Below are 12730 nucleotides of genomic sequence, written 5' to 3'. Positions count from 1 at the left end.
ATCCGGACAGTGCGTTGCCTATATCCTTCAACCTGAAACAAATCAATAGTAACAATATTTACAGTGTTGTCTGTGGCTGTTCATTGATATTACAGGGCAGCTCTGAATGTCAATCATCAGTTACCTGTAACCTTGTCGTTTTAGGGTCTGTGTAGACTATAGCAAAGCCAAAATATGCTCTGGGTTTTTTTGCATCAGGGTTAGACCTTTCACAAGACTTTCAGTGTGGCGTCCAACCTGAATTAAATGAAATAGTTTCATAAGCATACAAGGGATGGACAGATTCTGAATGTAATTTAAGGTTTTCTGACGGACCTTTTCTAGTGTCTATTCTGTACAGCTGGGGTGTATTCATTCTGCCAGTTGCAACTAAAATGTGTTTCTATTGGACATTCAGGTAGGTCCCTCTGTTTCATTCTGCTTGCTTAAGAAATGTTTTGCAACAGAATTGGCTGAATGAATACATAATAAATCTGGAGCTCACTCGAAGGATTGTTCCCATATGGCGGATGGCGTTGGAGAGGTTGTCTAGGGAGAAATGTTTGGAGAACGGGAGCGATTTGGAGAAGATGGAGCATAAGGAAGAAAGTGGGGCATATTATGAATAGACATGGCGTTTGGGATTACACAGGCCTTCTGAAAGATCTAGTGAAGGAGAAGATAATGGACAAGGGAAAAAAGGAAACGAAATGGTTGAGGGAATATGGAATGAGGGATTTTACAGAACTTGTGGTAGAACTTGAGGAAATGGAGAGTGAGGATGAATTAGTGGCAGGTGCAGTGATAACTGTTGAGTGTAGAGGGAAGCAGTGTGTAGAGGAAGGTTGGTGTCAAGTGCAAAAAGAGGGATACGTGTTCCTGTAGCTCAGTGATGGAACCTGACTAGAGAGTGGATGAAGTTCCTGCAGTGAGAACCACTGAGGTCGGGCCTTGGTCCGAGGATGCAAAGGATGATTCTGGCCTTGTGGGAATACAATTTGTGGAGAGAATGGATCCTTGCATTTTGGCTGATCCATATGTGGTGGTTGGGTGGAGAAGAGGTTGGGAACTGTTGAGTTGGTGAAGGTAACTAGGAGTGGACTAGTGATGATTTATTGTGTTTCTTCAGCCCAGAGGGAGCGGTGCTCCAGATCACGTAATTAGGGACAAGAAATGTGACTTATTTTGCTCTCCAGAGCTGGACACCGTTGAAAGGAGTGATAACGTAGGTGGCATCAAATGTTGAGGAAGATCAGTTGAAAGTGAAGATTCCCGGTGTCTATGACAATTCCCAGTGTACTGAGTGTAGGTGTTGGCAATGTTCTCTAGTTGTGCTGTGATTGGCTCAGTGTTCTGTCCAGTGGCAATTTAAGAATGTTAATCTTGGTGGGGCAAACAAAACAAAAATGTGGGATGCATGTCAGCAAAGCCACTACACAACACTAAACAATACATTAATTGCACTATAATGGTGACAAACGGTGCCCACAAACTGTTTGGGCCTTCAGTCCTAACACCTTACCACTGCTACACCTGGCTATCAGCAGAGCCTTGTCTGGCAGCGAAACAGTTCATTCAGCCTCATTTACTGCCTTTAAAAAAACATAGCTGATATGGCTGACTTGCAAATGTGGTTTCTACTGACAATTGAAATGTACAAACTATGGCATAAGGGGACGACACATGGATAAGAGGCAATCCGTAATTTCGATAAAGACATTAATGAGCGAGCTAGGATGGACGTATTCATTACAACTATTTGTTCAGAACTTTTGAAATGTACAGCGACAGAATTCAGAACATGGGCCATTCTTACAGTGTTCTCCCTGTACACCAGGTCAGAACCGTAGGATAAATAAAGGGGGAAAGCTCTTACAATATTCACTGATTACATTTCTCAAAAACAGGTTATAGGCTACATGTGCACCACCAAGTCAGAACAGTAGGTGAAATTAAGAGGTGAAAATAGACCAAATTATTAGGGTGAGGCACATTAACAGCTTACTACGCTATTAACAGCCTACTACACAACATACACTTAGTATTACTTTCTTACCTACAGTATACATATCTCCCTGAAATATTACGTAATTTATGCAGCAGCATACAAGACATTTTTGGACTCACCTTGTTGTGCTGTGCTCACAGCTGGCGTGGCGGTACTTCGTGGGCAAATTTTGTCATCAAAATCTGCCGTTCTCTGGATTGATGGTGCTTTCAAGACAACAGGGAACTCTAAAAAAAAAAATCACGTTATGTCGTAGCTCTAGAATGAGGCCAATTGTGCACCGCCCCATGGGTCTCCCGGTCGTGGCCTCCAGAAACAGATCCTGGACTCAAACCAGGATCTCTAGTAGCACAGCTAGCACTGCAATGCAGTGCCTTAGACCACTGCGCCACTCGGGAGGTCCCTACCTGTCATTATTTAAGCCCAGCAACAATTGCTTTTTGCGGGACAATAAAGATGATTGAATTGACTTGAACCAGCAGGGGGCGTCGGTGGGGAGCAACACTCTGAAGTACTTGATAGGCAGGGTTGGGGAGTAACAGGTTACATGTAATCCGTTACATGTAAGGGATTACAAAACTGTTTTACAACTTTTTACCAACACAAATATTTTAATCAGATTACAGATACTTTTGAAAAACTAGATGATTACTTCGAGGATTACTTTTAAATTCAGAAAGGACATTTTCGAAAAATTCTTTGACACTTTTTGTGCATCCCGGAGTTGCCAGCATACTGGAGTTGCCTCTTCACTGTTGATGTTGAGCTTGGTGTTTTGCGTGTACTATTTAATTAAGCTGCCAGTTGAGGACTTGTGAGGCGTCTGTTAATCACACTAGACACTCTAATGTACTTGTCCTCTTGCACAGTTGTGCACCGGCCCTCCCACTTCCCTTCCTATTCTGATAAGAGCCAGATTGCGCTGTTCTGTGAAGGGAGTAGTACACAGCGTTGTACGAGATCTTCAGTTTCTTGCAATTTCTCGCATCGCCTTCATTTCTCAGAACAAGAATACTGAGAAGTTTCAGGAGAAAGTTATTTGCTTCTGGCCATTTTGAGCCTGTAATCGAACCCACAAATGCTGATGCTCCAGATACTCAAAGGAAAAAAGGCAGGTTTTATTGCTTCTTTAATCAGAACAACAGTTTCCAGCTGTGCTAACATATTTGCAAAGGGGTTTTCTAATGATCAATTATCCTTTTAAAATGATCAACTTGGATTAGCTAACACAACGTGCCATTGGAACACAGGAGTGATGGTTGCTGATAATGGGCCTCTGTATGCCTATGTAGATATTCCATTCAAAATCAGCTGTTTCCAGCTACAATGGTCATTTACAACATTAACAATGTCTACACTGTATTTCTGATCAATTTGATGTTATTTTAATGGACAAAAAATTGGCTTTTCTTTCAAAAACAAGGACATTTCCAAGTGACCCCAAACTTTTGAACGGTAGTGTAAATATACACACACGGAATATATGCAGTACCAGTCAAAGGTTTGGAAACACCTACTCATTCAAGGGTTTTTCTTTATTTGTACCATTATCTACATTGTAGAATAATAATGAAGACATCAAAACTATGAAATAACACATATGGAATCATGTAGTAACCATAGAAGTGTTTAACAAATCAAACTATGTTTTATATGGGCCTCCCTGGTGGCGCAGTGGTCTAGGGCACTGCATCGCAGCGCTAGCTGTGCCACCAGAAACTCTGGGTTAGCGCTCTGTTGCAGAGCCCAGGCTCTGTCGCAGACGGCCGCGACCGGGAGGTCCGTGGGGCGACGCACAATTAGGGAGGGCGTCGTCCGGGTTAGGGAGGGCTTGGCCGGTAGGGATATCTTTGTCTCATCGCACACCAGCGACTCCTGTGGCGGGCCGGGTGCAGTGCGCGCTAACCAAGGTCACCAGGTGCTTCCCCCGACACATTGGTGTGGCTGGCCTCCGGGTTGGAAGCAGTGCGGCTTGGTTGGGTTGTGTTTCAGAGGACACATGGCTTTCGACCTTCGTCTCTCCCGAGCCCGTACGGAGTTGTAGAGATGAGACAAGATAGTAATTACTAACAATTGGACACCACGAAATTGGGGAGAAAAGGGGGTCAAAAATGTTTATATAAAATAAACATGTTTTATATTTGAGAGTAGCGATGATGGCAGCTTTGCACACTCAACCAGCTTCACCTGGAATGCTTTTCCAACAGTCTTGAAGGAGTTCCCACATATGCTGAGCACTTTTTGGCTGCTTTTCCACTCTGTGGTCCAACTCATCCCATGGGTTGATTGTGAAAGCCAGATCATCTGATGCAACACTCCATCACTCTCCTTCTTGGTCAAATAGTCCTTACACAGCCTGGAGGTGTGTTGGATCATTGTCCTGTTGAAAAACAAATGATAGTCCTACTAAGCGCAAACCAGGTGGGATGGCGTATCGCTGCAGAATGCTGTGGAAGCCTTGCTGCTTAAGTGTGCCTTGAATTCTAAATAAGTCACTGACAGTGCCACCAGCAAAGCACAAACACACCATCACAGCTCCTCCTCCATGCTTCACAGTGGGAATCACACATGCGGAGATCATCCGTTCACCTACTCTGCATCTCACAAAGACATGGCGGTTGGAACCAAAAATCTTAAATTTGGACTCATCAGACCAAAGGACAGATTTCCACCAGTCTAATGTCTATTGCTCGTGTTTCTTGGCCCAAGCAAGTCTCTTTTCTTATTGGTGTTCTTTTCTTAATAGTGGTTTGTTTGCAGCAATTCGACCATGAAGGCCTGATTCACGCAGTCTCCTCTGAACAGTTGATGTTGATCTTGATCTTGAATGAGTAGGCATGTCCAAACTTTTGACTGATACTTTACATATATATATACACAGTGTATTCGGAAAGTATTCAGACTCCTTTACTTTTCCATATTTTGTTACATTACAGCCTTATTCTGAAATTGATTAATTTCAATTTTTCCACATCAATCTACACACAATACCTTATAATGACAAAATAAAAACAGGTTTTTAGAAATGTTTGCAAAAAACAGAAATACCTTATTTACATAAGTATTCAGACCCTTTGCGATTTGACTTGAAATTGAGCTCAGGTTTCTACAAGTTGATTGGCATCTATCTGTGGTAAATTCAATTGATTGGACATGATTTGGAAAGACACACACCTGTCTATATAAGGTCCCACAGTTGACAGTGCATATCAGAGCAACAACCAAGCAATGAGGTTGAAGGAATTGTCCGTAGAGCTCCGAGACAGGATTGTGTCGAGGAACAGATCTGAGGAAGGGTACCAAAACATTTCTGCAGCATTGAAGGTCCCCAAGATGGAAGAAGGTCCCCTTGAAGGTCCCCTTAAATGGAAGAAGTTTGGAACCACCAAGACTCTTCCTGGAGCTGGCTGCCCGGCCAAACTAAACTAACTATCGGGGGTGAAGGAGACAATACCTCTCTAGAGACAATACCTCTCTCATCGTCGCTCAATGCCTAGGTTTACCTCCACTGTTTTCACATCCTACCATACCTTTGTCTGTACATTATGCCTTGAATCTATTCTACCGCGCCCAGAAACCTGCTCCTTTTACTCTATATGCCCAGGTGTCTGGTTAGACTGTAAACTCTCCTTCCAGACTCACATTAAGCATCTCCAATCCAAAATTAAATCTAGAATCGACTTCGTATTTCGCAACAAAGCATCCTTCACTCATGTTGTCAAACATACCCTTGTAAAACTGACTATCCTACCGATCATTGACTTCGGCGATGTCATTTACAAAATAGCCTCCAACACTCTACTCAGCAAATTGGATGCAGTCTATCACAGTGCCATCCGTTTTGTCACCAAAGCCCCATATACTACCCACCACTGCGACCTGTATGCTCTCGTTGGCTGGCCCTCGCTTCATACTCGTCGCCAACCCCACTGGCTCCAGGTCATCTATAAGTCTTTGCTAGGTAAATCCCCGCCTTATCTCAGCTCACTGGTCACCATAGCAGCACCCACCCGTTGCACGCGCTCCAGCAGGTATATTTCACTGGTCACCCCCAAAGCCAATTACTCCTTTGTCCGCCTTTCCTTCCAGTTCTTTGCTGCCAGTGACTGGAACGAATTGCAAAACTGAAGCTGGAGACTCATATCTCCCTCACTAACTTAAGCAGCAGCTGTCAGAGCAGCTTACAGATCACTGCACCTGTACATAGCCCATCTGTAAATAGCCCATCCAACTATCTCATCCCCATACTGTTATTTTGTTTTTGCTCCTTTGCACCCCAGTATCTCTACTTCCACATTCATATTCTACACATCTATCAATCAAGTGTTTAATTGCTAAATTGTAATTATTTCTCCACTATGGCCTATTTATTGCCTTACCTCCCTTATCTTACCTCATTTGCACACACTGCATATATACTTTTTCTATTGTGTTATTGACTGTATGTTTGTTTATTCCATGTGTAGCTCTGTGTTGTTGTTCGTGTCACACTGCTTTGCTTTATCTTGGCCAGGTCGCAGTTGTAAAGGAGAACTTGACCTCAACTAGCCTACCTGGTTAAATAAAGGTGAAATAAATAAAACATGTCAATTAAAAAAGGGCCTTGGTCAGGAGGTGTCCAAGAACCCAATGGTCACTCTGACAGAACTTCAGAGTTCCTCTGTGGAGATGGGAGAACCTTCCAGAAGGACAACCATCTCTGCAGCACTCCACTAGTCAGGCCTTTATGGTGGAGTGGCGAGACGGAAGCCACTCCTCAGTAAAAGGCACATGACTGTTTGGAGTTTGCCAAAAGGCACGTAAAGGACTCTCAGACCATGAGAAACATGATTCTCTGGTCTGATGAAACCAAGATTGAACTATTTGGCCTGAATGCCAAGCATCACGTCTGGAAGAAACTTAGCACCATCCCTACGGTGAAGAATGGTGGTGGCAGCCTCATGCTTTTTTCAGTGAAACGGACTGAGAGAGGATAGAGGGAAAATTAATGGAACAAAGTACAGAGAGATCCTTGATAAAAACCTGTTCCTATCAGGTATGAAGTTAAGACCCAGATGCAGATTTCGTCTGCCTGGGCGCATATCTGTTTAAAAAAAAAAAAAGTATTTAACCTTTATTTAACTAGGCAAGTCAGTTAAGAACAAATTCTTATTTTCAATGACGGCCTAGGAACAGTGGGTTAACTGCCTGTTCAGGGGCAGAACGACAGATTTGTACCTTGTCAGCTCAGGGATTTGAACATGCAACCTTTCGGTTACTAGTCCAACACTCTAACCACTAGGCTACCCACTAGGCTACCTCTAGGCTAAGTTGGCAATGAGGGCTGGGTCCAGGATGTCTCTAGCGGGGACCCAGCACATCCCCACCAGGCCATAACCCTCCCAGCCAACCAGGTACTAGAAACCCCTCGTGATCCAACACTCAGGAGGCGTTTCACCGTGTATGCTGGATGGCCATCGATGACACGTGGAGGAGGGGTGGGCCTGCAAACAGAAAACGAAGGGCTGTGAGACACGGACTTAATCCTAGACACATGGAAAGTAGGGTGAATACGGAGGGTATGGGTTAACAAAAGATAAACAGCAGTGGGGCTAATGACTCTAGAGATGGGGAATGGGCTGATGAAACAGTGGGAAAGTTTACGGGACTCCACCCGGAGGGGCAAGTCCCGGGTAGCGAGCCATACCCTATGTCCGAACCGATAGCATGGAGCAGGGTGTCCAGTGGCGATCCGCTTGTCGCTTATACCTGGAAGTGGTCTTCAACAGAGAGGCCTGGGCTCTCTGCCAGGTACGGCGACAGCGGGGGATTCAAATCTGGGCAGAGGGATCGCTGACCTCCTCCTCTTGCTCGAGGAAGAGCGGAGGCTGATATCCCAAGGAACACTCAAAGGGCGAGAGACCTGTGGCAGAGCAAGGAAGGGTGGTGCGAGCGTACTCAACCCATACCAGTTGCTGACTCCAGGTGGTAAGGTAGCGAAGAGTCGTCTCTAAGTCCTGGTTGGCTCGCTCCGACTGGCTGTTGGACTGCGGGTGGAATCCAGGGGGACAGGCTAGCCGACGACCCAATGAGTGTGCAGGACGCCTTCCAGAACCGGGACGAGAACTGTGGACCCCGGTTGGAGACCATATCCACCGGGAGTCCGTGGATCTGGAAGATGTGCTGCACCATAAGCTGGGCCGTCTCCTTGGCCGAGGGTAGTTTGGGGAGAGGAATGAAGTGGGCGGCTTTGGAAAATCAGTCGACCACAGTCAGGATGGCAGTGTTGCCCGAAATCCAGGGATATATGGGACGGTGGATATGAGGACGGTGAGGGACAGGCAGTGGTTGGAGAAGACCAGTCCGAGACTGCCGAGGAGTCTTGCTCTGTGCGCAGACCGTGCAGGTGGTGACAAACACGGCAACATCCAGAAGCATAGTAGGCCACCAAAACAGTTGTCGCACGAAGGCCAGGGTCCGACGAGAGCCCGGGTGACAGGCAAGCCTGGAGGAATGAGCCCACTCCAGGACCGCAGAGCAGACAGTGTAAGGCACAAACATCCGGTTATCTGGGCCCCCCCCCCCTGGGTTCGGCTGTGACCGCTGCGCCTCCCGGACCAATTTCCCTTTTCCCCAGCAGAGTGCTGTTGCCAGGCACGAGGTGGGAAGGATGGTCTCGGAAGGATGGTCTCACATCCGAAGCATCAGCCTCCACCACAAACTGACGGGAAGGGGTGCGAGTAAGGGAAGCAGAAAAGTTCTCCATATGGCCCACCAGAGTACTTTCTCCTACCGGTGAAACTGGTCTTTTACCGGGAAAGAGGACACAAAATTACCAAAAGCCCCCAATACAGACAGCTCCTTGTGTTGATCCTGTGTTACCGTTCCTCTGGCGACAGGCCAACTCTGCCTAGTTGTATAGGCTAGGGAAACAGTGCCTCTGCCGTCTTCGGTGACTCTCGATGAAGGTCGGGAAACCTTGGGTGCTCTTGGCAACAGAACCGTCTGGGACTTCCGAGATGACTCAGAGGCGAGGTGGAATCCCTGGACGTGCAAGCGAAATTTAAATTCCTCTCCATCCGTCATTCCCACAATCGCCCATCGATGCAGATGGTCAAAGCGATGAGGGAGTCAAGATCCGTGGGTAAATCCTGAGCTGCAAGTTCGTCCTTAACCTTCTCCGAGACGCCGTGCAGGAAGATGTCGAACAGTGCTTCCTGGTTCCACGCACTCTCCGCTGCCAACATGTGGTAAACCACAGCATAGTCGGCCACTCTGCGGGCGTCCTGCCGGAGCTGGATTAACTTCCTGGCAGCTTCTTTCCTGGAGAACGGGGCATCAAAAACCTTCCTCAACTCTCCCACAAACCCCTCCAGACTCACTCACATGACCGGCTGTTGTTCCCATACGGCGGAAGCCCAGGTGAGAGGACTCCCAGACATCAGCATGATGAGGTAGGCTATCTTGGAGCGATCCGAGGGGAAGGAGGGGGGCTGAAGCTCAAAATTGAGGGCACACTGAGCTAAAAATGCCTGACAGGTGCTCGGCTCTCCATTAAAGCGTTTCCGGGGGAGGTAACCAGGGCTCACGGGAAAGTGGAGTGGCCAGTGGAGTGGCACTGCTAACTGCCGAGTTATTGAGGGGAGGTGAGGTTACCACCGTGGCAGGCTGCCCCACAGAAAACCCACGAAATTGCTCCAGCAGCATGTCCAACACCCAGTCATTGCGTTCAGCCATGTTTGGACCCCCTCCATAAGACCACGAAGCAATTCCTCGTGCCTACCAATTGAGGCCTCTTGGGAGGAAATGGCATTACGCAGCTGGCCCGGGTCTGCTTGGTCAGTCATGGCCAGTTCGTACTATCAGGTATGAAGGTCAGAGCCAGATGCAGACAACGTCGAATTAACAATGGTTTAATCATCTAATAGGGCTAGGCAATAGACAGGTCAAGGCAGGCAGGGGTCAGTAAACCAGAGGTGGAGCAAAGGTACCGGACGGCAGGCAGGGTGGTCAGGCATGCGAGCTCAGAGTCAGGACAGGCAAGGGTCTAAACCCGGAGGGCGAGAAAAAGAGAGACTGGAAAAAGCAGGAGCTGAGACACAAAACGCTGGTTGACTTGAAAACAAGATGAACTGGCAACAGACAAACAGAGAACACCAGTATAAATACACAGGAGATAATGTGGAAGATGCGCGACACCTGGAGGGGGGGTGGAGACAATCACAAAGACAGTTGAAACAGATCAGGATGTGATAGCTCCAGAGCGCTCAGAACCTCAGACTGGGGCGAATGTTCACCTTCCAACAGGACAACGACCCTAAGCACACAGTCAAGACAACGCAGGAGTGGCTTTGGAACAAGTCTCTGAATGTCATTGAGTGGCCCAGCCAGAGCCCGGACTTGAACACGATCAAACATCTCTGGAGAGGCCTGAAAACAGCTGTGCAGCGATGCTCCCCATCCAACCTGACAGAGCTTGAGAGTATCTGCAGAGAAGAATGGGAGAAACTCCTCAGATGCAAGTGTGCCAAGCTTGTAGCGTCATACCCAAGAAGACTCAAGGTTGTAATCACTGCCAAAAGCGCTTCAACAAAGTACTGAGTAAAGGGTCTGAATGGTTACGTAAATGTGATTAAAAAAAAGGTTTAATGACTCCAACCTAAGTGTATGTAACCTTCCATCTTCAACTGTATATATATATATATATATATATATATATATATATATATATATATATATATATATATACATATATATACACACACACACACACACACACACACACACACACAGTGTATATATACAGTGGGGAGAACAAGTATTTGATACACTGCCGATTTTGCAGGTGTTCCTACTTACAAAGCATGTAGAGGTCTGTACTTTTTATCATAGGTACACTTCAACTGTGAGAGACAGAATCTAAAACAAAAATCCAGAAAATCACATTGTATGATTTTTAAGTAATTAATTAGCATTTTATTGCGTGACATAAGTATTTGATACATCAGAAAACCAGAACTTAATATTTGATACAGAAACCTTTGTTTGCAATTGGAGAGATCATACGTTTCCTGTAGTTCTTGACCAGGTTTGCACACACTGCAGCACGGATTTTGGCCCACTCCTCCATACAGACCTTCTCCAGATCCTTCAGGTTTTGGGGCTGTTGCTGGGCAATATGGACTTTCAGCTCCCTCCAAAGATTTTCTATTGGGTTCAGGTCTGGAGACTGGCTAGGCCACTCCAGGACCTTGAGATCCTTCTTACGGAGCCACTCCTTAGTTGCCCTGGCTGTGTGTTTCGGGTCGTTGTCATGCTGGAAGACCCAGCAACGACCCATCTTCAATGCTCTTACTGAGGGAAGGAGGTTGTTGGCCAAGATCTCACGATACATGGCCCCATCCATCCTCCCCTTAATACGGTGCAGTCGTCCTGTCCCCTTTGCAGAAAAGCATTCCCAAATAATTATGTTTCCAACTCCATGCTTCACGGTTGGGATGGTGTTCTTGGGGTTGTACTCATCCTTCTTCTTCCTCCAAACACGGCGAGTGGAGTTTAGACCAAAAAGCTCTATTTTTGTCTCATCAGACCACATTCTCCTATTCCTTCTCTGGACTGCAGGATTTTATTCCATGGTATGTTACTAATGGTTTTCTTTGGTACTGTGGTCCCAGCTCTCTTCAGGTCATTGACGAGGTCCTGCCGTGTAGTTCTGGGCTGATCCCTCACCTTCCTCATGATCATTGATGCCCCACTAGGTGAGATCTTGCACGGAGCCCCAGACCGAGGGTGATTGACCGTCAACTTGAACTTCTTCCATTTTCTAATAATTGCGCCAACAGTTGTTGCCTTCTCACCAAGCTGCTTGCCTATTGTCCTGTAGCCCATCCCAGCCTTGTACAGGTCTACAATTTTACCCCTGATGTCCTTACACAGCTCTCTGGTCTTGGCCATTGTGGAGAGGTTGGAGTCTGTTTGATTGAGTGTGTGGACAGGTGTCTTTTATACAGGTAACGAGTTCAAACAGGTGCAGTTAATACAGGTAATGAGTGGAGAACAGGAGGGCTTCTTAAAGAAAAACTAACAGGTCTGTGAGAGACCGAATTCTTACTGGTTGGTAGGTGATCAAATACTTATGTCATGCTGTAAAATGCTAATTAATTACTTAAAAATCATACAATGTGATTTTCTGGATTTTTGTTTTAGATTCCGTCTCTCACAGTTGAAGTGTACCTATGATAAAAATGACAGACCTCTACATGCTTTGTAAGTCGGAAAACCTGCAAAATCGGCAGTGTATCAAATACTTGTTCTCCCCACTGTATATACATATACATTTTTGTTGCTCGACATAAGACTATAAAATGACCAGGAACTTAGTGATTTTAATTGAGGAAATCTGTTCCCAAGTATCTGTTCCCAAGAGGGATATGTGAACGTATCCCAATTTAATAAAGTTTTTTTTCAACTACTATATCTGTTTTTTTGGGCTTCTTGCGGTCAATTTGCAGTGTAGGCCTACAAATGATTTATAATTATGTTCCGGCCTGACCATCCTCTCAAGAAAAAAATTGGGGACACTTGCCCTAGAGGCACAAATTCCTCCAATTTTAAAGTGCATTGGACATTCCATACATAACGTGCAAAAAAAAAAGAAAAAAAGCAGATCTACCCAACTCCGATTGAAGGGATCTCTAGAGTTAGCCATTTCTGAGACCAGGTACCAGATCTGGTACATCTAAATTGAAACTCTGAAACAGCCTG

This window comes from Oncorhynchus tshawytscha, linkage group LG03 (assembly GCF_018296145.1).
Source record: "Oncorhynchus tshawytscha isolate Ot180627B linkage group LG03, Otsh_v2.0, whole genome shotgun sequence".
Lineage (NCBI taxonomy): Eukaryota > Metazoa > Chordata > Actinopteri > Salmoniformes > Salmonidae > Oncorhynchus > Oncorhynchus tshawytscha.
The sequence above is the reverse complement of the archived record's forward strand: the minus strand, read 5'-3'. Positions refer to the sequence as shown.